General features: G+C 38.8%; 1 protein-coding gene across 10 annotated transcripts in view; it reads right to left on the bottom strand.

Annotated features, from left to right (window-relative positions):
* DLG2 (discs large MAGUK scaffold protein 2) overlaps positions 1 to 24,860 on the bottom strand; it is a 2,065,329-nt gene that overhangs the window by 413,735 nt on the left and 1,626,734 nt on the right. The gene's annotated exons all lie outside the window — the stretch shown is intronic.

Below are 24,860 nucleotides of genomic sequence, written 5' to 3'. Positions count from 1 at the left end.
CGGGTCCAGAGGTTAGGTTCCCGGGTGCCACTGCCTGGACCCTCACTAAGATGCAAGGCAAGCTTGTCGCAGCAGGGACTCTAAGAAGTCACCACCAGAAACGTGTGGACTGGTTTATTGCCTTGCTTTTCCACAAGCGTGACCACCCACAAGGACAGGGACTTTGACTTGCTCACCAGTATTTAGAACAGCTCCTGACACACACCCTGTTCCTGACAACAATAACGTGTTGAGGAAGGGAGGGTGGGAGGCAGGGAGGATAGCTATTGATGAGCTGTTACTTAAAAATTACTGAGGGCATCACTAGCCCCATCACTCGTGGTTTCTTTTCTTTTCTTTTTTTTAAGATTTTATTTATTTGACAGAGAGAGACAGATCACAAGTAAGCAGAGCAGCAGGCAGAGAGAGAGGGGGAAGCAGGCTCCCCACTGAGCAGAGAGCCCGATTCAGGGCTCAATCTCAGGAACCTGAGATCATGACCTGAGCTGAAGGCAAAGGCTTAACCCACTGAGCCACCCAGAATGCCCCTCACTCATGGTTTCTGCACCAGGGCCCATATGAGAAATTCTGCAAGGTAAAGCTGGGGGAAAAAAAATCTCACATCCCCTAACCAAAGGGTATGAGTTCTTCCTCTTAGACAGAATTCTAATACGAATCCAGCTCTCTTTATGGTAGCTTCCAAGAGATATAGAGCCAAACTCCTCCATAGCTGCTGAATTATGATCTACACAGCCTTGATTTTCTGTTGATGTTCTGTTCTGTTTGTTTGTTTTGTTGATGATGCAGCAGTATCCATAATCTAATTGGTTAGATATCAAATAAAGAAAAAAAATCTCAGATCTTTCACATTTCTTGACATTTACTCTCTTGCTTAAATCTGTGTAACCTCTTGTAGTGGTATCCCATTGCATTTAGGATAAAATTGCTAGTAATAACATCATCAACAACAACAACAATGGCTAATACTCAATGGGTGCCAAATATTTTACTAAGCGTGTTACATGCAAAATCTTTACAACAATGCTAAGGGGTAAATATTACCCTTTAATAACGGAAATCTTGTTATTACTACTTAATATGTGAAGAAACTGATATGCAGCTTCATCTGTTCAGAAGAACCAAGTGGGGGGCGGGCCCTGGGTGGCTCAGTGGGTTAAAGCCTCTGCCTTCGGCTCAGGTCATGATCCCAGCGTCCTGGGATGGAGCCATGCATTGGGCTCTCTGCTCGGCAGGGAGCCTGCTTCCTCCTCTCTCTCTCTGCCTGCCTCTCTGCCTACTTGTTTATTTGTACAATTTCTTTTTTAATAAAACTTTTGTGTGGGGGGGGTAGAACTAAGGGGTCACCAATCACTTAAGTCTACCTAACGCAACTTCCTTTCTCGATCTAATTCTGACCCTATCCTTTGGATCTCTACTTAAATAGAACTTCTTTTAAAAAGGCTTCCTTTTGGTCCTCCCTCCAGTCTTATTTCCTCATGGCACTCTGCTCTTTTCCTTTGTAGCACTCACCATTTATACTACTTGTATGCTACACCACCATTTACACTAAGTGTATGATTAATTAAGGGACCCTGTGATTGCTTATGTACTATCTTCCATCTGACACATTCCCATGGACAGAGGGATGAGGTCTACTTTGTTCTCTTTTCTATGCTTTTCTAAGCTTTTATATGACAGATGCCCAATGTATGTTCTGAATGAATGAATGAATGAATGAGTGAATTGTATGTAATAAGGGGCTGCAAATAACCTAAAATTTTGCTTGCACAGCACTGATGTTATTATTTCTAAAATACCGTGTAATGCAGCTATGTTACCTTTATTGTGATAATAGTGAATTTGTAATGCTAGAATAAGTGAAACTCATGCACCCTGTACCCATGAGAAATTTCAGAGGCATTTTCAGACTCCATGGAATGCAGGCAGAACTGCAGAAAGCACAGTGTAGAGTGGTTAATAAAGAATGTAGTAACAAGACATGTTTACCATGGACATTCCTGGTCATGTATACATTTTATGGACCACTTACTGAGAATTGCATCATTTGAAACATTTTATCCTAATTGATTGTTAAGCACGTCTTCATTTAGTGAGTACTAAATGTCTTAAATGCCCCATTGAGCTCTCATTATCACTTTTGAGGGGTTGTTGTTTTTTTATGTTTTAATGGTCTAATTCACCTTTGCCATAAGCCATTTGTACATTACCAACATTGTTATATAGCCGTATGATAGATGGGGTGGGCCAAATAACTTCTGATATGCAAATTTCTCTTTTAAAGAAGCAATTTTAATAAAATTATGTTGTTTTGGGGCACCTGGGTGGCTCAGTGGGTTAAAGCCTCTGCCTCCAGCTCAGATCATGATCCCAGGGTCCTGGGATCAAGCCCCGCGTTGGGCTCTCTGCTCAGCAGTGAGCCTGCTTCCTCCTCTCTCTCTCTCTGCCTGCTTCTCTGCCTACTTGTGATCTCTGTCAAATAAATAAATAAAATCTTTAAAAAAATTATGTTGTTTTACATTTTAAGAATTCACAAAATAGAAAGTGGAAATCGTTTCTCAAATAGCTGTATTTGGTTAGAAGTGAATTCATGTTTCCCAGTTGGTAATGGCAAGGTTGCTGTATTAGATGACAATGTTTGGTATCATGTACACAATTTGGGAGAGAGTGGAGTAGAGGAAAAATGCAATATAACTTCTTACAATATTATAGAGGGTGTGAGCCTCATAATAAAGGCTGAACATTCATTCATTCAAACATGTTATTGGCTTCTACTTTTGGAGAGAGTAGTGTGGTGTGGATAACACAAATGATAACAATAGCTTCCATGTATCAAGTGCTTATTATGTAGGCAATGCCAGGATCATTGCATACTGCTCCTCAATTGTCCAGATAGTCTTAGAGGGAGACATTATTTCCACCATTTCCCACACGAATCTCACTGAGGTTAAGAAACTTGCCCAACATCATTGAGTCAATGAGCAGAAATGTTGTAACAACCAAAGAGAAATTAAAAACCAATGAAACCAAATCAAAACTAGCCTCAAAAACAAAGTTCCAGTTCAGTTTGGCTCCAAATTTTAACCATTTGATAACTGCACTATCGGGATTTATCAGTCCTTTTTTTCTTTTCTTCTTCTTCTTCTTCTTTTTTTTTAAGAGAGGGAGAGACAGAGAACACGCTTGTGCAGGGGGTGGGAAGAGGCTGAGGGAGAGAGAGAGAGAATCTTAATCGGCTCCATGCCCAGCGCAGAGTCTGACTCAGGGCCCAATCCCATGACCCTGAGCTCAGGACCCAAGCCAGAATCAAGAGGCAGACACTTAACCAACTGAGCCATCCAGGTGCCCCAGGGATTTATTACTCCTAAAGAGGTATTAAAGTCTAGTGGTGACATAAGATGAGCACACAAATAATAATGTGTACAAGGTAGAAAATGAAATGTGCAATAGCAGAGGTGCAAGGAAAATGCTATGAGATTGCCAGGAAAGAAGAGCCCATTTCCCTCAAGGTGTGTAGAGGAAGAACCAGAAAGGGCTATATAGAGGAGATGGCATATGAAGTTATCGGACTGTGATTTTAGATGTAGAGACTGTGAGAGAACATTTAACGTGGGAGAAACAGTTTCAGGAAGAAGGCATGAAAGATAGTAGGAGGATCATTCCAGAAAGGAAGTTAAAAATATAGCCATTCACCAAACACCTACTGCATCCCAGACACTTGGGGAAAAAAAAATGAATAAAATACAACATAGTGGGGAATACAGGCAAGCAAATTATTATTTAGTGTGATAACAGAAGCATATACAAGATACACAAGTAATAGGGGATAGAATACAGAAAGTACGATCATGGGGCCTTTCTCTGTTTCATACTGAACTGGGTTGACAGCTGCCCTGGAGTACATATGAATACTTCTAAATACCTGGAAATCCTCTCTAATTCTCAAAAAGAAGGATAAGAACACCTATTTCATAGGATGCTTGTGAAGATCAAATGAACTAATAATGTAACATGTTTAGTACAGTGTTGGCCCATTATAAATGCCCAATATTATTCATTATTATCATTAATATTATTCACACCACCCATAACTATGGCTAAAAGAAAGAAAACCATGCTCAGGAGCAGTGGTTAAGAAGTTCATAAGCAAGTTTTGAATTCCTTCCTGCTCTTTCATTCAAGGCCCTTCATTTTATGTATGGTCCAGACTCGTCTACTAGGGCCATGCACACGGTCTACTCTTTAAGCCCACTGAGACAACTGCTGTCAGCCTCTCCTCCATTAGGGCAACTGTCAGATTATAATGGTCTCTCTATAAGCAAGTTTATTGACCCTTAAAGTATGGTTTAAGAAGCAGCAGCACCAGCATCTACATGGAGTTTGTTGGAAGTGGTGATTCTTATTTCCATTAAAGTCTGAGAAATATTCAAGTGTAAGAAGTTTGATCTAGAATGCGAATTCCCTAACTTCAGGAAACACATTTTTATTCTATGTATCCCAACCTCTATTATCTTCTGGCAAAGAACAGTAATGAACAAATGATCATGAAATGAATGAATGAATAAATGAATGAATAAGTTCATCTGTGCTTTTTCATCTCCACTCCTTCTATTTAAGTCATCTCACTTTTTTTCCCATCAACCTTGAACACCAACTTTGTCTTCCCACTATGTTAACTTTTTCACATAAACTGTTCTTGAACTTGTTTTTTTTTTTAAAGATTTTATTTATTTTTCTGACAGAGACACAGGGAGAGAGGGAGGACAAGCAGGGGGAGTGGGAGAGGGAGAAGCAGGCAAGGAGCAAGGAGCCCGATGCAGGCTCCATCCCAGGACTGTGGGATCATGACCTGAACTGAAGGCAGATGCTTAATGGCTGAGCCACCCAGATGCCCCGTTCTTAAACTTCTAACCACCTGCGATCTCTCTCCCTAGAACCTCCTACAGAACCATGTATTGATTATATGTCTGTCTCTCTTCTCTAATTCTCTTCCTCCCCAACAACATGCACATATGAACACACACATATATAAAAAGCAAACAAAACAAAACAAAGCAAAAACCCCAAAAAACAAAAAACAAAAAAGCCCAGAAGAGTATATTTCTGTGCTTCATATTCACCACTAGCATTTGTCCTGGAGACCAATGGTAGTGTCCTTTTTTTCTTTTTATCTTCCCATAATCACCTAACTGAGCCATTCTTAGCACAGTAAATGTTTGCTCAGTTTACTGAACGAAAGATTATGGCACATGACTGTTGGGAGTAGTCCACTGGCCAGAAGAAGGGACCCAAAATGCAGGTTCTCAAACTTTGTAGATTTGCCTCACCCAAGTTATCACCATAAGGGAAGTAAAGAAAATATAGGGCTTTAGGTCACATAATACTCAAGAAAGTCCAGTGTAGAATACTAGAGTGACAAGTGGGGTAAAAAAACAAGACCTTTCTTCTAGTGGGATGTTTATTACTAGTTTGTTACATAACCTTAGGCAAGCCATTTTCCCTTTCCTGGGACTATTCTCCCATTTATAAAATGGGGAGTATTGAAACGTAATTTCTGGAACTTCTTTTAGTGCTAACCCTCTATGATTCTATCCAGCTGCAAGGTGCTCAGAAATAATTAATCAGAGGAATGAGCATAATAACTCCTGGCAGTAAACTGAGTACCATCCCAAGCAAGACTGGTAGCACTGAGATTAACAATGTGAACAACTGTCCAAGGCTTTACTTACATTCATTCCGGTAAATAACAAGAAAGCAGAGTCCTTCTGAAAAAGCTATAAGGTCATATTATGGGGAAGTAAAAAGTGAAAAGAAAAATTTTCTAAATTATGGGTAGCTGTAAAACAAAGAGAAGCTCAACTAAGTTTACAAATTTACTGATGTCAATTTTAAATTTCAAATGCATGATGAAACAAGGAGATATAAATTATCTGAGTAAGGAGAGACCTGGACCAACTGAGAAACTATAAGGGTAATTAATTTTTATGCTTCATCAAAAGATTACTAGTTGAGGAAAAAGGACTTCGATCCCCAGAGACAGCATTGCACAGGGTTTTGAATATATCATGGGTTTATCTTCTAGTCCAACCTTCCTCTGAAACACTGGATACAGGTCAATACCAAGTGAACCTGGGAAGACTCTTTTCTGTTCCAGGGAAGCAACCTCAATGTTTCCATGTCCTATTCCTGCCCTAGAAAGTGATCCACTGGAGAGTCTAATTAAATTTGCTATCTGAAGATGTGGGAGATGTGACTAATTATGCTAGGCTCTAAAAATGGGACAAAGAATTTTATCCGAGTCCTTTGTTAGTCATTAAATTAAATGAACAGTTCAGCAATAAACCCAGCAGAGTAAGTCGACTGTGTGAAGTGGAAAGCATTCACATTTTGAATCAAGTGATAATCTGACCAAGAGTGGGGGACGAGACGCTATAACTTCAAAGAATGTAGGGATCCACAAAGGTGGGAATTTTCAGGGAAAGATTTGTGGAAGTGGTAAATTCTGGGGCTAGATTTTGGTATAGTAGAATGTGAAACATCAGAGAGGAATGGAGAAAGCCGCTCAGTTTAAAATGGGCAGAGGTAGGGAAAGAAAGTGACAGCAGGAGAGCTGCCTGAATTGAGAAGGTAATTAATGATAATTCAAAACAAAGACGCAGGCTAGGTGAGAAAAAAAAACAATTCTTTTGTAATGTGATTTTGTTTTGACCATGGTTATTTTTGTCTCCACGCTCCAGCTTCACATGAGCAGAATTAAGAAGCTAAATCTACAATTTTCTACTCCTCACCATCTTGTCTTTGAGTGCGTGTTTTTGTGAACTAAGGTTTTTTTTCTTTCATTTTTTTAAAATGTGTGGGATTTTTCCTTTCTATTTCAGACCAGTTCTTCTGCATACACAGTGCTAATGGGTGACATTTAAGAATGCTGGTTTTATAGCACAATTATCCTTTCCATGTGTTACTGCTGGCCTCTGTTGCCACTGTAATTCTCAACTGCACTTTCCAACATGTTAGCCTCATAATATTTAATGATACAGAGCTATTAAATCATCTTACTTTTCTATCTAGGAGAATCAAAGCTGCAAAAAACAGTGTTCTTTCATAAGGTTAGCATTTTATAATAAATAAAATACTGAGGGATCAGTTTTGAGCAAAAAACCTTAGGGAATAAAATGACACTTTTTAAGCCTGTCTCTAAGAGAAAAGCAAAACGTTTCTTTAGAAAGTGCAATTATAAAATGTGTTTCCTTATTTGGTGTTTTGGAAAGTTCTATAGAGAATTTGTTAATTTTTACCCCAAAGGTTATAATATATATAAAAAGTTTAGAATAGTGGAAAGAAGAATTATTAAAATGGCAACAACAAAGAAAAACCACAAAAGCAAAAATAGTCACATTTTGCATTTATATAATGTGACTAGCTGGGGAGGGGATGTTGACAGCAAATGAAGGCAACTGTGTACCACAGCTATACTTAAAAAAAAAAAAAGGAAGAAAAAATAAAAGTGTCATTGATCTACATGAATTTCACTCGGTGAAATTGCAAAAAGTTATTAATGACGAATCCCAAAACCCTAAAATGCACATTAAAGTAACACTGCTGATGATGGCTTCTATGTAGGGCAATTGTCAAATTTATCACTGGGTTGTCATATTTAACATCTATCTTGTTTAGGCATTAAAGGTGGCAGACCTGTAGGTTGCAAAGCCTAGATCTGAAGGCTTTTGGAAAGGGAGAGTCCACAGTCAAAACTGCAAGTTGGAACTAACCAAATATTTAAACACAGAGTCTACTAAAGTTTGTGGATGGGGATACCGAACAAAGGAACGGCATGAAGAGTGCTAGCTGATTTGAGAGGGTGACTGAGAACTGTGCCAAGAGCACATGGTGACAGGAACAAGTTAAATATACAATTTAGAGACAAACCCACCTCTTAGTTTCTCAAATTAAGGAGAAGAATGCAAAGCTAACACCTATTATCACCATAGTTTCATAAAATAAAATTTATTTTATTTTATTTCTAACTAGAGTTAGAGGAAGATCTTACTCTTAGGAAGGATTCTTCTCAGGGCAGGGTAGAGGGCACTCTAACACAGATGTGTGTATGTATGCATTGCAAAGTTCTTTCCCTGCATTTTGCTCTAGACAGTAGAAATTAGGCCATAAGCCAGCACCAGTCTATGGACTTGAGTTTGAGAAAACTGAATTCAAGAAATCCAGAAGTACCAGAATTACACAGAATAAAATGTTTTATTGTATGTCTATGGCTTCGTTAATGGTTAGGGAATAGCTTAATAAGACAACTTAAGTAGTGGAAAGAGTAAGGCAGAGGGGTGCCTGGGTAGCTCAGTCAGTTAAGCATCTGCCTTCAGCTCAGGAGATGATCTCAGGGTCCTGGAATCAAGCCCGTGGTGGAGGGTGAGGGGAGGCTGTCTCTGTTCAGCAGGGAGTCTACTTCCTCCCTCTGTCCCTTCCTCCTAAAAGTGCATGCATGTGTTCTCTCTCAAATAAATAAAATCTTAAAAAAAAAAAAAAAAAAAAGAGTAAGGCTCTAGAGAAGGCTATGGGTATATTCAAGAAAGGGTTATTTCATTTCAAATTAAATGTAATCACTGACCCCATTAGTTAATATCCTGTAGACTTCTGAGTGTCAATAATATGCATGTGTGTGTACATGTGTATTTGTGGATATATACATTCCATAATTTCTCTACCATTTTAATCATGTTAATAAATTAATACTCTCCTTTCTTGATACCCCCTCAGCATATGCCTTCTATAGAGCATCTACTGTATGAGATTCTATTGTTTTCCTGTCTGTTGTGGGCCCTTCTATAAGACTGAGTCTCTCGGGGGGCCTGGGTGGCTCAGTGGGTTAAGCCTCTGCCTTCAGCTCAGGTCATGATCTCAGGGTCCTGGGATCAAGCCCCGCATCGGGCTCTCTGCTCAGCAGGGAGCCTGTCCCCTGCCCCTGTGCCTGCCTCTTTGCCTACTTGTGATCTCTGTCTGTCAAATAAATAAATAAATAAATCTTAAAAAAAAAAAAACAATGAGTCTCTCTGGGAAAGGGCTGTCTAATTTGTCTTAGTATTCTCAACTTAAAGCACAGAGCCTGTCACAGGCTCATTAAATATAGGGCTCTCTAAATATTTACTGGATACATAAATTAATAATGATTTAAATAATTTTTATTGTCTTTTCTTAAAATCAAGAGTATTTGCCAGGTGCATTGCTGGGCACCAAAAATACAGAAATGATTAAAACATGGCACCTGAGTTCAAGGAGCTCAGTCTTGCTAATGGGACAGATAAGGAAAGAGGAAATTAAATAATACTAACAGTAATACACTAGGCTGAGTTCTATAGCTTTAGAAGGATGGAGGAGGGCCCCCAACCCAGGCTGAGAGCATCAGGAAGAGGTTTCCAGTGGGACCACACAGGATGTGTTTCCTGGGCCTGTTAGGTGAAGAGAAGAGATCTAGGAGTGGGAGCTGGCCCTGAGATGGCCAGGTGAATGCTATGTGTCCTTGTTTAGAGGAGGAGGAGTTTAAGAATGGGAGAAACATGAGTCAAGACCTGAAGATAAGGAGAGAGTGCTTTTTCCCCCTCCCCAGGAACTGCAAAAGAAATGGATATGAAGGAAAGGCAGGCATGTTAGAGGATAAGTCAGGGCAGGGACAAAATCAGATGTGTATTACCAAAGGTCCCACACCGGCTATAGTGCAGTGAAGAGATGGAAAGTGCAGAGAGCTTGTGGTGGAGACCAGCTGGTAATTCAGATGAGCAATGATTCTAGATTGATCTAGAGTGGAGGCAACAGGAAAAGACTGCAGAGGAATTACTCAAGAATTCAAGATATATTGACAGGACACTTAGAGATTAATTTAGTAGGAGAAATCTAGGAAAACGTCTTGGTGCTAGAACCATAGAAGTACTAGGTTTACCATGTGGCAGTCACTTTTCATGTGTAAGCTCATAATTCCTCATAACAGCTCTGTAAGAGAAATACTTTTATTATCCCTGTGTTATGGATAAGAAAACCAAGGCATAGAGAGATCACACAGCCAGTGAGGAAGAGAAGCAGAATTTGAATCCAAGTACATGCTCTTAAATACTATTTGTTCATGGTCATTATATAGTGGAAAGAACTACAGACGACAATCCAAAAGATAAAGATGATAAGGGTGATTTTTGATATGCCTTAGGGCGTTTGAGGATAGATGCCCAGTAGTTTTGCAGATGTGTGTGTCTGGAGTCAGAAAAAGATTTAGCTGCAGATACAGAGATGGCAGACACGGGCACATACTGGGAACCCCATCTTTGGAGGTGGAGATATTGTATGAGGGAGGGTATACAGAATAGAAAGAGAAGGCACTGTTGGTGGAATGGACAAACAAGAGATGTCTCAGGAGAGGGACGAGAGAAGTTGGAAATCCAAAAAGAATCACGAGTCTGAAAGTGGGATTGTAGAATAATAATAATACAACAGTTTTCACAAAGAAGCCAGCAAAAGAGAAAGCATACAGAAGATACAATCTGATAAGGACTAAGAAGTTTCCCCTGGATTTAGAAACAGGGAATCTTGGGGATCTTGGTGAAAATAATTTCAGGGCAGGGCTGGGGTAAAACTTGGCTACAGAGCTCCAAAGAGTTAATGGATGAAAGGAAGGGAGAGTGTGTAGACAATTCTTCTAGTTGGGAAGCAGAGTTTTAGGGATTATTTGTTATATAATGGGATATTGGTTGTGTTATACTAAAAGTAAATGGAACTGGGTTCAAATGTCAGCTCTGTCAGCTATTAGTTTCATCAGTAAAGTAGTGATAAAAATACCTGCTTTGCAGATTTATTGTGAGGATTAGTGATTACATTTGCAAAATACCTAACAACATTGGTATTTAGTAAATGAGAGCTATAGCCCTATTAAAAATATGAAAAGTCTGAAGACCTCTAGATCCCCTGAATAATTTACAGAGTTAGCTCTCACAGGGTAGGAAAATCATCTAAATTTTTAAGGTGTTTTTTGTTATTTTCGTCTGAGTATTTGATATCATAAGGACATAATCTTAGTTTCATGTTGCTATGTGAATTATTTAAGTGTTAAATGGGAATTTAAACAGCATTATTGCGATGCAATTCACATACCATATATTCACCAATTTAAAGTGCATCATTCAGTAGCATTTGGTGTATTAACAGAGTTGTGCAACCATCATTACAAGCTAATTATAAAACATTTTTATAACTCCCAAAAGGAATCCCATACCCTTACCAGGCACTCTCAGTTCCTGCTACCTCCCCATCCAGCTCTAGGCAATCACTAATCTGTTTCTTTCTGTAGGTCTGCCTGCTGTGGTCACTTCGTATCAATGGAATCATACAACATGGGGTCCCTTTGTGAATGGCTTTTTTCATTTTACATGTTTTCACTGTTCATACATGCTATAGTGTATGTCACTACTTCATTCTTTTTTCCTGGTTGGATAAAGTTCTACTGTATGGATATATCACATACAATTTATCCATTTGGACTGTTTCCACTTTCTGGTTATTATGAATAATGCTGCTACGAACATCGTACACAAGTTTCGTGTGTACATATGTTCTCATTTCTTTTGGGTTTACACCTCACAGTGGAACTGCTGAGTCTGAATGGTGGCTTCTTTAATTTTTACTAACAAAACTTTCACATACTATAAGCAATGAAAACAATTTAAAATTGTATGAAATAAAAGATAACAAATATCCTTCCTTATTCCAATCACACTTTCCTGAGATAAATTCTGTTCTCCTGAGATTACACTTCTATTTCCTTCCAGGCTTGGTCTATGTATGTAATATCTCTGAGCATGAAACATTCTGGAAGACTGGGTTAAAATTATAAGCTGGCGTGGGTGAAGAAGTAGTGACTCCTGATCAAAGTCATACGTATCTGACTCTGAGACCTTGGGCAAGTCTCTTAATTTTGCTGGACTTACTTTCTCAAAAAATCTTAAGTATTTGGATGCATAAGCCTTTTCAATAAAGCATTCTATGATTTAATGATACTGAGCGCTCTGAGGATATACTATTAGCTTTGGGCTTATTTGCAACACATGCTGCTTTCCATTTCTTTTTCTTTAGACTGGGTAGAGGGAACATCAGAGAAAGGGAATGGCAATTACCCTCACCTTGCCAAGAACTGACATTTACTTAGCATGCTAAGCAAACTTTCAGAGTGACTGGTGCTGAAAATAAAGTCCTTTTGCAAGTCTTAATCTGTTTCTTTCCCATCTTCTAAGTTTGTTGAATTGATTTTTGTTTTATTACCATTCACAGGGTCAATCAGAGTTGCTGAGAGGTTTGCTTACTAGGGAGCTTGATCCCATTTCTGGAAGTCTAGCCTTGCACATTTTAATGATCCAACCCTTCTAAGACATGTTTGAGGAACTCACACATGATGTGACTTCTCAAGAGCATCTGGAATTGACATATGTAGAGCACAAATGAAACAGACTTTAACAAAAAGTAGACATCACCTCGTAGAGTGCACAACAGAAAATCTGTTTCTGTGGCCTAACTCAGAAATCTCAGAAAAAAACGCTTGCATCACCTTCTCCTAAAAGAATAAAGGTAAACTACGATCCCTAGAGAAAGATCCTTCCCCAACTACCAACTCTTCCATTCAGTGCCTTCAGTCTGGAGAAAAGCTTTCACTAAATGTAAATTCCCCCTTTGAGAAGTAAGTCACTGTTCTAGGTGGACACCCACCACTTGTCATTCTACTCCACATGTGCCACATGGAAAACATATAACATGGTTCTTACCCATAAAGAGGGGACAGAGAGGCACCTTGTTTTAGATGACACAGAGTTATTACTAGAGGAAAATTTGTGACTGTTGGGGTTAAGGTAGAGATTATACTCAGCCATAATACCTGGCTGCTAAAAGTAACACGGAGGCCGCTGGGGGCGAAGGAAGGTTTGCGAGAAGCGCATGGGCCTTTGGAATGCTGAGGCCTGCATGACCACTCTGCCATTGGAATGCCTTGGGGAGTTAGTTGCCTTCCTAAAGCTTTCTGAGCCCAAACAGCCACCCTGTGATCTAAGAGATGTATGCATTGTCCTATAGGCTATGTTTAGTAGAACAAGCAGATTAGCATATCTTATCTTTTCTGTCAACAGATCCTACTAGTTTCAGTGAGACCCTCTTGTCACACATCACGTGCTTGAGAAACAGTGATAAGGATTTGTGATTATCCTGTGGACCAACCAGTAAAAGCAGGAGCAAAGACCAGCAAAGCATCTTCACCTCTGAGCATTGACCCCCCCTTGCCTTCTCCTTTTTTTCACAGCAAAATTTGGAATACTCTTTCATTCATGGGTACAAAGATTGTAAGCCATTCCAGGCTGTTCCTGAGGTTCATTACCACCCCGCCCCAAACTATGGGATGGAAGTACATAAAGAAAAATAAAAGGTCTTCTGCAAGGTCCTTTTTGTAGCTGACTTTGAGCCCAGCAAGAAGAAAGGAAGGTCTGAAGACACCAACAACCTGAGATGGCAGATGTGGGGGTAGAAAGAGGCCGAGTCTCCAGCATATGTGGATTTCCACTTGTTGACCCACGGAAACAGAGGGGACCCCTTGATCCTTCATAAGAGAGGTCTCATTGAGATGTGTACCAAGGGCCTGGGATACACTAAAAGATCGTTTAGAGAAAAAGAGTAAAGAAACTAATGCTGTATGCTTAGATGAGGACTCAGGAAAGACTAGCAATGTGGAGCTATGATGTATAGGAGGTCTTTGACCATCAGTTTGAGGAAGTCTTGACCAATTGGATGCCAGCAGATACGTAAGGTATCACTGGACAAGGCCTCCACCTCCTCCCCACTTTCCTGATTTCCCACAGTCACTATTCACATCCTTCCTGTTATAATTTCTTTTTTTATTTTTAACTTTGGGACTTTAAAAAGTAGATAGTCTTCTGAAAAAGGTTTGATGCTCCAGAAACTGAATATTAATACTCCTCAGCCAAGAAAAATCTGTCTTTTTTTCTTTCTCTGGTGGGGAAGAGTCTGGGGGCTCCAATATGCAAACAGGGCAGGGAATCTGGCTGGGACAGGAAACGAGCTGCTATGGAAGACAGGAGCAAAAATGCAGATGGCAACAGTCCCTGCTAGACACTACCCAGCTTCTCCAAGTCTGGCCTAGGCAGAAAGTGCCACTGTGGACCACAGTGGGAATGGAGATATACAACTGAAATAACATCACCTTTTAAGGAGTAGAGACAGGGACAAAGGTGAGAACACTAAATCTGTTTAAACTGAAGGGTATCCTAAGGGGGAAATAATGGGAAAAGGCTATATTATAAAACTAAGGAAATGGTTGTCCAGGACAACTTATGAGTCACCAGAAGATTGTGCAAAGAAGGGAGAGAGTCTCAGAATTCTGGTAATTGTACTGGTGGGAATCTGGTCAGACTTACTACTTTTTTTTTTTTTTTTTAAACTCACAGCCTTTTCCAATGCAGCCCAAGGCCTACTTATAAACTTACAAGGAATATAGAGTCCAGTGACAGCAAGACAGTAAGAACTCATCAAGTAACATATCACGGGAGTGGGAAGAGCTAGAAGAAAATCTGGACTGTTACTTGACCTTCAGATTTCACATGAAAAGGTCTAAAAGCCTGAAAACCTATGAATACAAAACTATACCTATGGTATCTCGTAGACATCAGGATGGCTCCAAAAAACAAAACCAAAAAAGAGGCAAGGCAAAGTAAAATTCATGTATATTTGAGGAATGAAACCCAAAATAAAATTTTTTTTTTTTTAGCATTATTAGTGGCTGTCAGTTATACCCACAAAGAAACCCTCCAGGCCCAGTGGTCCCCAAACATCTTGAGAGTAGGGTGTGCCTATGTCTGGACTGACTGTAGCCAGAAGTACCAACCGTATAACAGGCATTCAGTATATATTTGGAGTTTGAGTGACATTTTCCTCATCTGGGACATATAAAGATTGGACAGGGTGGGATCCTTGTAATTATGCCAGAGGCATTGGAAAGAACATTAGAATGGACAGAAATATCAAAGAGAAATAAGATCCTCATTTCTTAGCTCCATCCCTACCCTCAGTCTAGACCAGTCCCTTCTGTTGGTCAGGTCACTCAGGAAAACACTTGGACGTGGCAAGGAGCACGGGCTGAAATCCTGTCTGAACTCTGTTTATCATGTCACATGTGGGCTCCGGAACATTCTGTCCTTTCTCCAGAAGGGGAGACTTTTAAAAGTTTGGACAAAGGCTCTGGCTTGATTAGAGAGGCTCAGGTTATCTCTCCCCTGCCCCCTTTAAAGCAAGCCATAAAATTCCTCTTTAGCCTCTAATGCATTCATTTTCTCTGGAGGAAAGTGATTTTAGGTTTTAGTATTCAATTTGGAACACACATCCCCGCTGACTTAAAACACCCTGTTCAAGAGATCCTTTAAACTTCACATGAGCTTAAGGTCTACAAAACTGAATTAAAGAGTTGAAATGGAAGATTTACTTTCTCTGCTCTGAGAGGTAAATTTTGATCCCTGAATCAAAACAAAACTCTGCATTCTAAAATACTCAGATCTCTATATAAATATAAGCAGCCTTGCACAACCCCTCTTCCCATTTTGCAAAACCTAAAATTCATCTCCCTTTATAATTCATGGGATTCACCATCAGTTTTCCAATGAGGACAGCCTTTAAGAAGAATTCATTCCCTCTTCAGCTTGAGGTTTCTATTTAGGGTCACATAACAGGTCTATGTGTGTAATGTGTGTAATATATACACATAATGACAATAATGTTAATGGGATGCTTCACATTTGTCAGGCATTGCTTTTAGCATGTTACATGTAACCCCATTAAATCCTTAGAGCAACCCCATGAGAAGGGATACTACAATTATTGGTATTATGTAGATGAGGATACATAAGCTCAGACTAGTCGTCATTTGCTCCAGTTTGCTTTACCAGGGAGCTGAGGCAGCCAGATGCAAACCTTAACGCTCTAATTCGCAGTCCACATTCTTCGCCATATACTCATCTACCTATCTTCTTACCTATCTATTGAAAGCTGATGATATTTAATGAGCTTTATTTTCTTCTCACACAGAATCTATTGAAATCTGACTATAGTTAAAGGAGAATGTACTTTTTTTCTCAGACAGAATTTAATTCTTGAGGAATATTATGTGTGATGAGAACAATATTCAACTAATATTGAGTACATTTCTAAGCCTTGATTTTGGTGCCAGCCTGCTTAGATTCAAATCCCAACTGTGGGACCTTAGATAGGTTACTCAATCTCTCTAGGCCAAATTTCTTTGCTTGCCAACTGGGGATTTAGTAACACATGCCTTCCAGGATTGCTGTGGGGATTGATGAGCTAATTTGTATAAAGTGCATCCTGGCGGGTAGTAATATTATATAAATAATAGTGATTGTTTTCTTCATTACCATCATCACCACTATTACTATTAGTATGACATGCCAGGAACCATTTTTGGCACAGACAATACAAGAGCAAATAAGACAAGCAAAAAGTCTTGTCTAATAAAATTAATATTCTAAGTATATAAGTCCAGATGTGCTCAATTTCAACTATCTCATCCCATCATTTCCATTTGTTTAAAAGTGTACCATAATTTTTCTATAAAATTGGAATAATCACACCTACCTCATAGTTGTTATGAAGATAAAAATGAGTTAGTACATATAAAAGTTTGGAACAGTGCCTAGCACATAAAAGCACTGACTACATGTTAGTAGTTTTAATTAACATCTATGCTGTGGGTGTTATGGCTTAATGTTACTGTCTTGATTCTTTCTGGGTTCCTATACTCTGTTGCTATAGTGATTTTGCATAGCCATTTTCTCACAGCTACTTTCCCTCCAGAGAGGACTGCTTTTGAAATTACGCTTATTCTCCAATCTCTTATTGCTACTCAGTAATATAATGATTACTAAAGTCAATATAAATAAAGATTGCTCCCAAAACACAAAAATATATATACTAAAACTAAGGGGAAATATTCATAACTTTTCAGATAAATAATCAGACTTTTCTCCTTTTAAGCAAATTAGGTTGTTTCATTACAGAGTTATTTGAATATCACAGAATGGGAATTTTGGAATCAGACCAATCTGGGTTCACTTTCCAGCTCTTCCGAGCCTCCTACTCTCAACTGACTGGGTATGTCCTGAAGGGTAAATGAGAGCTTTTGGAATAGGGTGAGCTCCCCGCCTTCCTTCCTCCTTTACACTTACAATGAAATTTTAAATGAGCTTTAAATATGTTTTTTGAATTCTTAATGAAAGAACATCTCCTCCCTTAAAAAAAAAAAAAAGAGTGAAGGCAGCAATAAATGGGATATGTTTTTTTAAAACTATCTTACACAGAATGCTTTAATGTCAAAGCAAGGGGTGCTTTTCTCCTTGTGAACCCTTGCATATGTATCACTTTATGGAAAGAAAAGGCTATAAAATGTAATGTGGCAAGAGTAGCCTCTGTGACTTTGTGGGACTCAATTAATCTTCCTTATTTCCGTTAATTTAAATTGGGCTTAGTGATCACCTACTTAAAAAGGCAGCGGAGGCCTTTGAAGAAGCTACTGCATAAACTGGGAAGGGGCTATGCCTTATGAGCCATGCCCCACAGGGTTTCCTCTCCAGGTTTTTAATTAAAAATGAAATTAAGAATTCCTTAAGATTTTATCAGCCTTTTAAGGACATAAGAAGGTCAATGATTTGTTAAGTGTCTTTCTTTTTTTCCAATGGTTCTATTCCCCAGATTAAATTGCAGGAACAGGGCTTAAATTCTTTTTCAGGCTCCACAGATGGGTGGCAGAGTGGACGGATGATGCGGAGGACTGAGAGAGAAGATACAGTGTGCACGTGCGGAGGGAGTCAGGCTTCCAGAGGAAGCTTGGGTGTGGGCTTGCCCTGATTAGAGTCCTGGCCCCTCCCTGTGCTAGATCAAAACCCACACCTTGCAAGGTTGTTGGGATTCTTAGAAATAATAAGGGCTATTTGTGAAGTGTCTAGCTACTAATCTGTTCCAGAGAATTGCTGTTATTTTGGTCTACATTCCTAAAAAGGCACATGGCGGGATAGAAATACTGGTACACCAGTAGGTTAAAAAAAAAAAAAAAAAGAAAATTATCTCATAGGAGTGTGAAGTCACATACAGCTTAAGAACTCACCACATTTTAGGGGCGCCTGGGTGGCTCAGTGGGTTAAAGCCTCTGCCTTCGGCTCAGGTCATGATCTCAGGGTCCTGGGATCGAGCCCTGCATCGGGCTCTCTGCTCCGCAGGGAGCCTGCTTCCTCCCCTCTCTCTCTGCCTGCCTCTCTGCCTACTTGTGATCTCTCTCTGTCAAATAAATAAAATCTTAAAAAAAAAAAAAAAAAGAACTCACCACATTTTACAGGGAGCCTATACATGTATTAATAAAAGGAGAAATATGTGACTTTGCCTATGGTGACAAGGAGAGCTGCTGTTAAGAATGACAGAATCAGCATCGACAGTTTTCTTATGGTCTCAGGGGATTTACCTAGGCTGACAGGTACTTTTCACCTGATTTCTGATAGCACTAAAAATAAATATACATGAGCTCAAGGCTTTAAAGTAGAATGAACATATGGAAACAATTAATAATGACTAATACGGATGGAGCCTAGATAAAAATTCATTTACTCCATTTCCCTTGATCCTCACAATAATCTTATGAAGAGAAGAGCACAGATTGGATTATTTCCCCCCTTTTCTGATGAGTGAATCGAGGCTCTGAGTAACCCGAAGGGGTTATCTAAATCCACGTGCTTAGTATGGCCAAAGGAAGGCCTCACTCCTAGACAGTCTGGACATAATCCCCTGCTCCTCAATGTCATCAGCTTGCCACCACCTCAAAGAGACCCTCTAATGCATTTTCCCTTCTGCTGAGTTTCCTTCCATAGAGTTTTAGGTTTAAATACATTCATTGTGGAAAAAAAAAATACATTTACTGTGGACAAGAGTGCTCACTGTCTGAGAGGAGGTGATGTAATCACCTTGTAAATGACCCAAGCCAGAAAATTCTTGCCCTTGAAACAATCACTAAGTACCACCCATTTCATCTGATAAATAATTCTGAATCCATTTACGTCTATCTGTACTACTTTAGTTCAGTTCTTCATGATTTCAACTGTAATGGATTGCTAACTAGTATCCCTGCCTTTAAAGTCTTTCTACACAGCTGACTGAGTGATCTTTCCAAAAACACGAATCAAATTATGTCTTTGCCCAGCTTGAAACTTCTTCAACAGCTCCTCACTGCTTGCAGGATCAAGTTCAAAATCTTCAGCTTGGTAGATAAGACCGTCTATGATCCGCAGCCTGTGACTCCAACTTCGTCACCCACCCAATAACCCTTAGCCACACGGAAATGCTGTGACTCCTGGAGTATACTAAGCTTTCCCACGATGTGGAGCTTAACTCTGCACTACACTTCTTTGACTTTGAATACATTTCTTCCCTCGCTGACTGAGGAGCTCAGTGTCTTTCTGAAAACTTAAAGAAAAACAGAGGCAGAGTTAGATGATTCTTCCTCTGCTTACCTTTAGAGACTCACATGTACTTCTGTTATATCATTATTATGTCTAGAAGTTATACCTGATTTTGGATTTACAGACTTTGGGACAGTTAAAACATTAAAAGCCCACATAAACTTTCTACTGTTTTGCAAGGAAAGAGAGCTTGCCAAAGATAGGCCACCATAACATACGGCAGAGGTCTTGTGAGGTAAAGATCTTGCTCTATGTTCCAAGGCTGGGAATGGTTTGAAGGTGCCAGTTTTATGACTTCTACAAAGGGAGTGAGTATTACATAATCCCAAGCTGCTGTAGACAGTAGTTAGAAGATAGACTAGCAAATGGACCCGTGGAAAGGTAATGTTAAGTTTCCCATAAATAACTTCTTACAAATACTAGGAATTGATGAAACAAGGTGTGAGTGGAGAACATTCCTGTGCAGATGCTCACCTTCTGAAAAGGGACAGTCTAAGACCAGGCTTGCTTCTCTCACTATTTTACACTAGTCTGGTTTCAGTTACCTTGAGATGAGGCACACTAGAGAAATGGAGAGGGTTTAGCATATATACATCATGATGCCACAGTGAGGACTTTTTCATCTGCATGTCTTTGAACTGTTCAAGGAAAAGGGTGGACGGTATCATATTCACCTTTGAATCCCCAGCATCCAGGAGAATGCCTGGAACCTAGCAGAAGTCTCATGAATACATACTCCGCAATGAGAAAAGATGTTTTTTGATAACATAATGCCTCAGAGTCCACTTCCTACCCCAAATCTGCCAACGTACTTTAGTCTTCATCTGGTTCATCTCAGTCTCTGTTTACCAACTACCAAATAACAATAATTAGGGCCACCTATAAAAGGATGAATGAAAACTCAGTACATGTTGAGAAAACAGACAATCCTTGCCCTAGGAATATCAAAAGCTGACATTTTCCCAAGCAGAAAAACCAATCACAACATCAAAAACATTCCTTTTTTTTTTTTTTTTTTTTTTTTTTTTGAAGAGAAAGATGTACTGGATAAGCAGAAGCCCCACAGCAATCCCATTTGTGTTTCACAGAGCTCCAAATTTTAGTTCAATTCCAGGCTCTGCCCATTTCTTGCTTTCCTAAGTTCTGAAAAGTCAATTATCTGAACATAATCTGCAGCCTTAGGAGCTGACACTTTGCCAAGTAATTGAAAGAGCCTTCCTAAGAAAAAATTTCCACTGTTTTCTTCCAGACAATGTTACAGAAGTAACTGTGTATACAATTAATTCACTCCTGGATGTTTGCTATCAAATCAAAGTGCTGAATATGTGGTTTCTGATTGAAAGGCACAGAATAGAGATGATTGGCTCTCCTTGCTTCCACTGACTGGCTTCTAGCCTTCTGAATGCTGATTAGGGATTAAGCTGGTGCACATGTAAAGGTGGCTTCACATGGTAACTTTCACAGAGCTAGCTCATATTCTAATCTGAGATGGTAACTTTCATGTGAGTAGGTGCATGCTTCTGAAATAGGCTAGGGGACATTCTCTAGTGCCCTAAAATAAATTAATAGATAAATATATATACACACACACACATATATATGTGTATATATATACATATATATGTGTATATACACATATATATTACTTATATATAAAATATCATATGTATTATATAATATATATATAATCACATACGGCAACTTAAAGGTGAGGCATTTTTTTCAACACTTTTGATTGGCTTTTTCAGTTTATACCTCCTTTGTAAAAAGTCTCCCCAGTACGGTAACTTGCACTTTGTTAGTGCTTGATAAATCTTGGTTGGATGAAATGAAAGATATATTCCAGTAATATACTTTTGAGGGCAGAAGACCCCCAATACTTTTATTTTATTGTAAGGAGAAATAAGCATTACACTCATGAAGACAGTGGCTTGAGTTCCTCCTCGTTATAGCATAAGGGTTTATATAGAATAAGGGTTTGTCCATCTAATTCTATGTTTTCAGGTACCTCTGAGGTTCTACAGATTATTTAAGGTCACAGTGGATAAAGCAAGTGATGGTGTCATAAACGGAACTAAGAACCCTTGAACTTTTCCCTTGAATTATCTATCAGTGGCATTTCAAGAAACATCTGATCAGAGTGGTATTTTGCGGGAAGTAAATAATCTCTGAAAGGATTTACTCCGTTTTCATGAAGAATGGACAGTTACCTAATGCAATGATAACGTACTGACCACTGAGATAATTCAAGGTAAAATTACAGCACACAAAGTGAGCTCTAGTTGCCGCTCTTGGTTTCAATGCATAGATTCATTCACTCCTGGGGTTGTTTTATGTACCCGTAAGACCTGAATAAAGCACAGCTTTAGCCATCACGTGTTCCTGAACACGGATCTGTCTGCTTGTCTGCAGATCTTACTTCCTGTTGATTTTGTCACTCAAGAATTCGGAGCTGCTGTTGTCACCGACACTATGCTAAGTGTCAGGGGTTTAGCAGTGCACAGACCAGGCACAATGCTACCTGGTGAGCTTACAGCATCCAGTGTGAGACAGGAGTTTGGTTTTAAAAATCACATAAATAAATATATAATTATAAATTGCTTGAATCTTATGGAAAAAAGGAGAGAGCGAGAGAGAGAGAGAGAGAGATGATATAATAGGGGAACAGATTTTCTTTCAGGGAGCTTCTCTCAGGAAGTGCAACTTAAGCTTCCATCTAAGATGACCAGAAGTGAACCAGGCAAAGTGTAGTAAGAGCTTTTCAGTTTGGGGAAAGAGCATGTGTGAAGCATTTGAAATAGGTCGAGATTTAGTGCATTTTGTGAATGTGGATAGTGTGATCAGCAACAGGAGGAGTGAAATGAGGTGTTTAAGGGGCAGGCAGGGGCTGGGTCATGCATAGCTTGGATGCTATATTAGTGACTTTGCATTTTATACTAATACAAAAGAAGAGAAAGAGATGTGATCTGTATTTTTAACAGATCGCCTTGTTTGCACTGAGAAGAAATCAGGAGGACAGCCATGGAAGTGGTGAGACCAATTAGGAGGCTAGTGTAGGTGGGAGATAATGGAGGCTTGGGTTCAAGTGCTAGAAAGAGAAGTAGAGGGGAATGAATAGTTTGGAGACACATTCTGGAAGTAGAATCTATAGGACTTGAAGACAGACTGAAGGACGGGTGTGAGGGAGAACAGGTGTTGGGCATGATCCTCAAGTTTTGGCTTCAGCAATGAAGTATATGAATTGCCATTTAATGAGTTGGGAAAGTAGGGAAGGGGAGAAAAATGGGGAGAAATCAAGAATTTCAGTATCAGTGTATTGGTGATAATGTCACTAAAATGGGTATATATATATGTGTATTTATATGGGTATATGTCACTTTTTTTGAAATGGGGGATAAAATAGGGAAAAAAGAGAAAGGGAGAAAAAAAAGGGGACAGAATTAGACTAGAAAACTGAATTCCCAATGGGGTGATGGAGGGTGAGGGTTGGAGACTGGGCATATCAGGATTGCTGAAGGTATATAATTTGAAACAGACATATTCAACATTATACCACATATATATGTATATATGTATATATATATTTTTTTTAATTTGGGAAAAGCAACAACAAAAACAAAAAAGAAACTCCATGGTCTTCATAATACAAATTACAGAAAGTAAACTGCAGAAGAATTGTATCTGGTAGATCCACACAAGAGGTAGAGTCTACCACCTGCTTATCAGTGAGTTTTAAGAGAGTGATGCATCAAACTCTCCAGTCGGATGCAAGGAATGTGACTTCAGGTTCATCAAAAAAAGAACATGGGTTATTGATACTGAGCCAGAAGGGAGATGAGAAGGTAGGATAAAAATAGAGAAAGGAGAGAAAAAGTGAAATGGGTGGAGAATTTTTCCAGCAAGCAAAGACATCTCTGCCATCATGCCTAGGCTGATGCAGGTGCTAAAGGTCCCCTGGGTTTGAATCCCAGCCCTGCCACTTCTTAGGAGATGATCTGGGGCATGTCAGGTAACTTTAAGCCCTCTATTTCCTTACTTGTAAAAGGAGGATATTGATAACATCTACTTCATAAGGCAACTGTTAGGGTTAGAAAATATAATTCATAAGCACTACTTAACAAAATGCCTGGCACAGAGGAGAGCTCAGTAAGTGCTAGCTGACTGTGCATAGCTAATTATAGATGTCTGAATACAAGTAAGTCATTATTGTAGGTGTGTGTGCACCTTCTGCTTCCCTATGACTATGGAATAATCTGCTGTATCAAGAACAGGTTTTTAAGATTTGTTCAAAATAAAAGAAAATTTAATTAATATTTATGAAGCATTCTAAAATGCTATTAGGCTTTAATTGTTGCAATTAGTGAAAATGCCCCAGCTGATTACATGGCCAAAAATATGTTTTCTCATGTATTTCTAGAAATGTTATGTATAATTAAAATTTGTTATTTAACTCCTCTAGAAAGGCCAATACTTGACTTTTAACTTTTTCTTTGAAAATAGAAAAGAAAAACAGAGATGATGTTCTAAGGAGACCCTCTTGATACATCCATTTTCATGTTGAATCATTTTTAAATCTGTATTTTCTTGATCGTAACAGTATTATGAAAACATATGAAGGTATTCTATCTGAAAACATAACCAGACAAGTACCTCATTCATTATATGTAGAACATCATGATTGAGATCTCCTGATTTAAAAAAAACTGGAACTACCTTATGGAACACTAGATTGTCCTTTTATTACTCTCCTCTCTCTGTGACTTTTGCTATTGCATAAAGATGAGATTGTATTATTTAACATACATATACTTTAGAATACTAGTGCAGAATCATATTCAACCTTTAGCCTTAGAATGATTTGTTTAGAAAGTTGTGGAAAGTTGTGGAGAGTTCCAAGTCAAATCTGAACTTGGCATTTATTGGCAATACCTTAACTTCTTTGAGCCCTTGTTTTCTTATATAAAATGGGAGTAACTAAATAAAGAGAACGTGGTAAAAACCTACCATGATGGCATACTATAAAGGTTAAAATTCTTGTGGTTGATAGAACCAGCTAATTCTCTAGTTTTGGGTAAGTTGTTTAATACTTTAGGGAGTCAACTAAGTAGTGGTACTAATTTAATATTTTCATTAAAATATTAAATGGGAATAATAGTACCTACTTCTTAGGCTATGTTATGCCTGAAGAATAGTAAGTGATTATTAAATATTATTCAAAAATGTACTAAGTACATGCTCTTTTATCCTTCTGTACGAGGGAAATAATGCTAATTAAATTCCAAAATTAATTCTTCTGGAAAAATATAATTAATA

This window comes from Lutra lutra, chromosome 10, assembly GCF_902655055.1.
Source record: "Lutra lutra chromosome 10, mLutLut1.2, whole genome shotgun sequence".
NCBI classification, from domain to species: domain Eukaryota; kingdom Metazoa; phylum Chordata; class Mammalia; order Carnivora; family Mustelidae; genus Lutra; species Lutra lutra.
The sequence above is the reverse complement of the archived record's forward strand: the minus strand, read 5'-3'. Positions and strand labels throughout refer to the sequence as shown.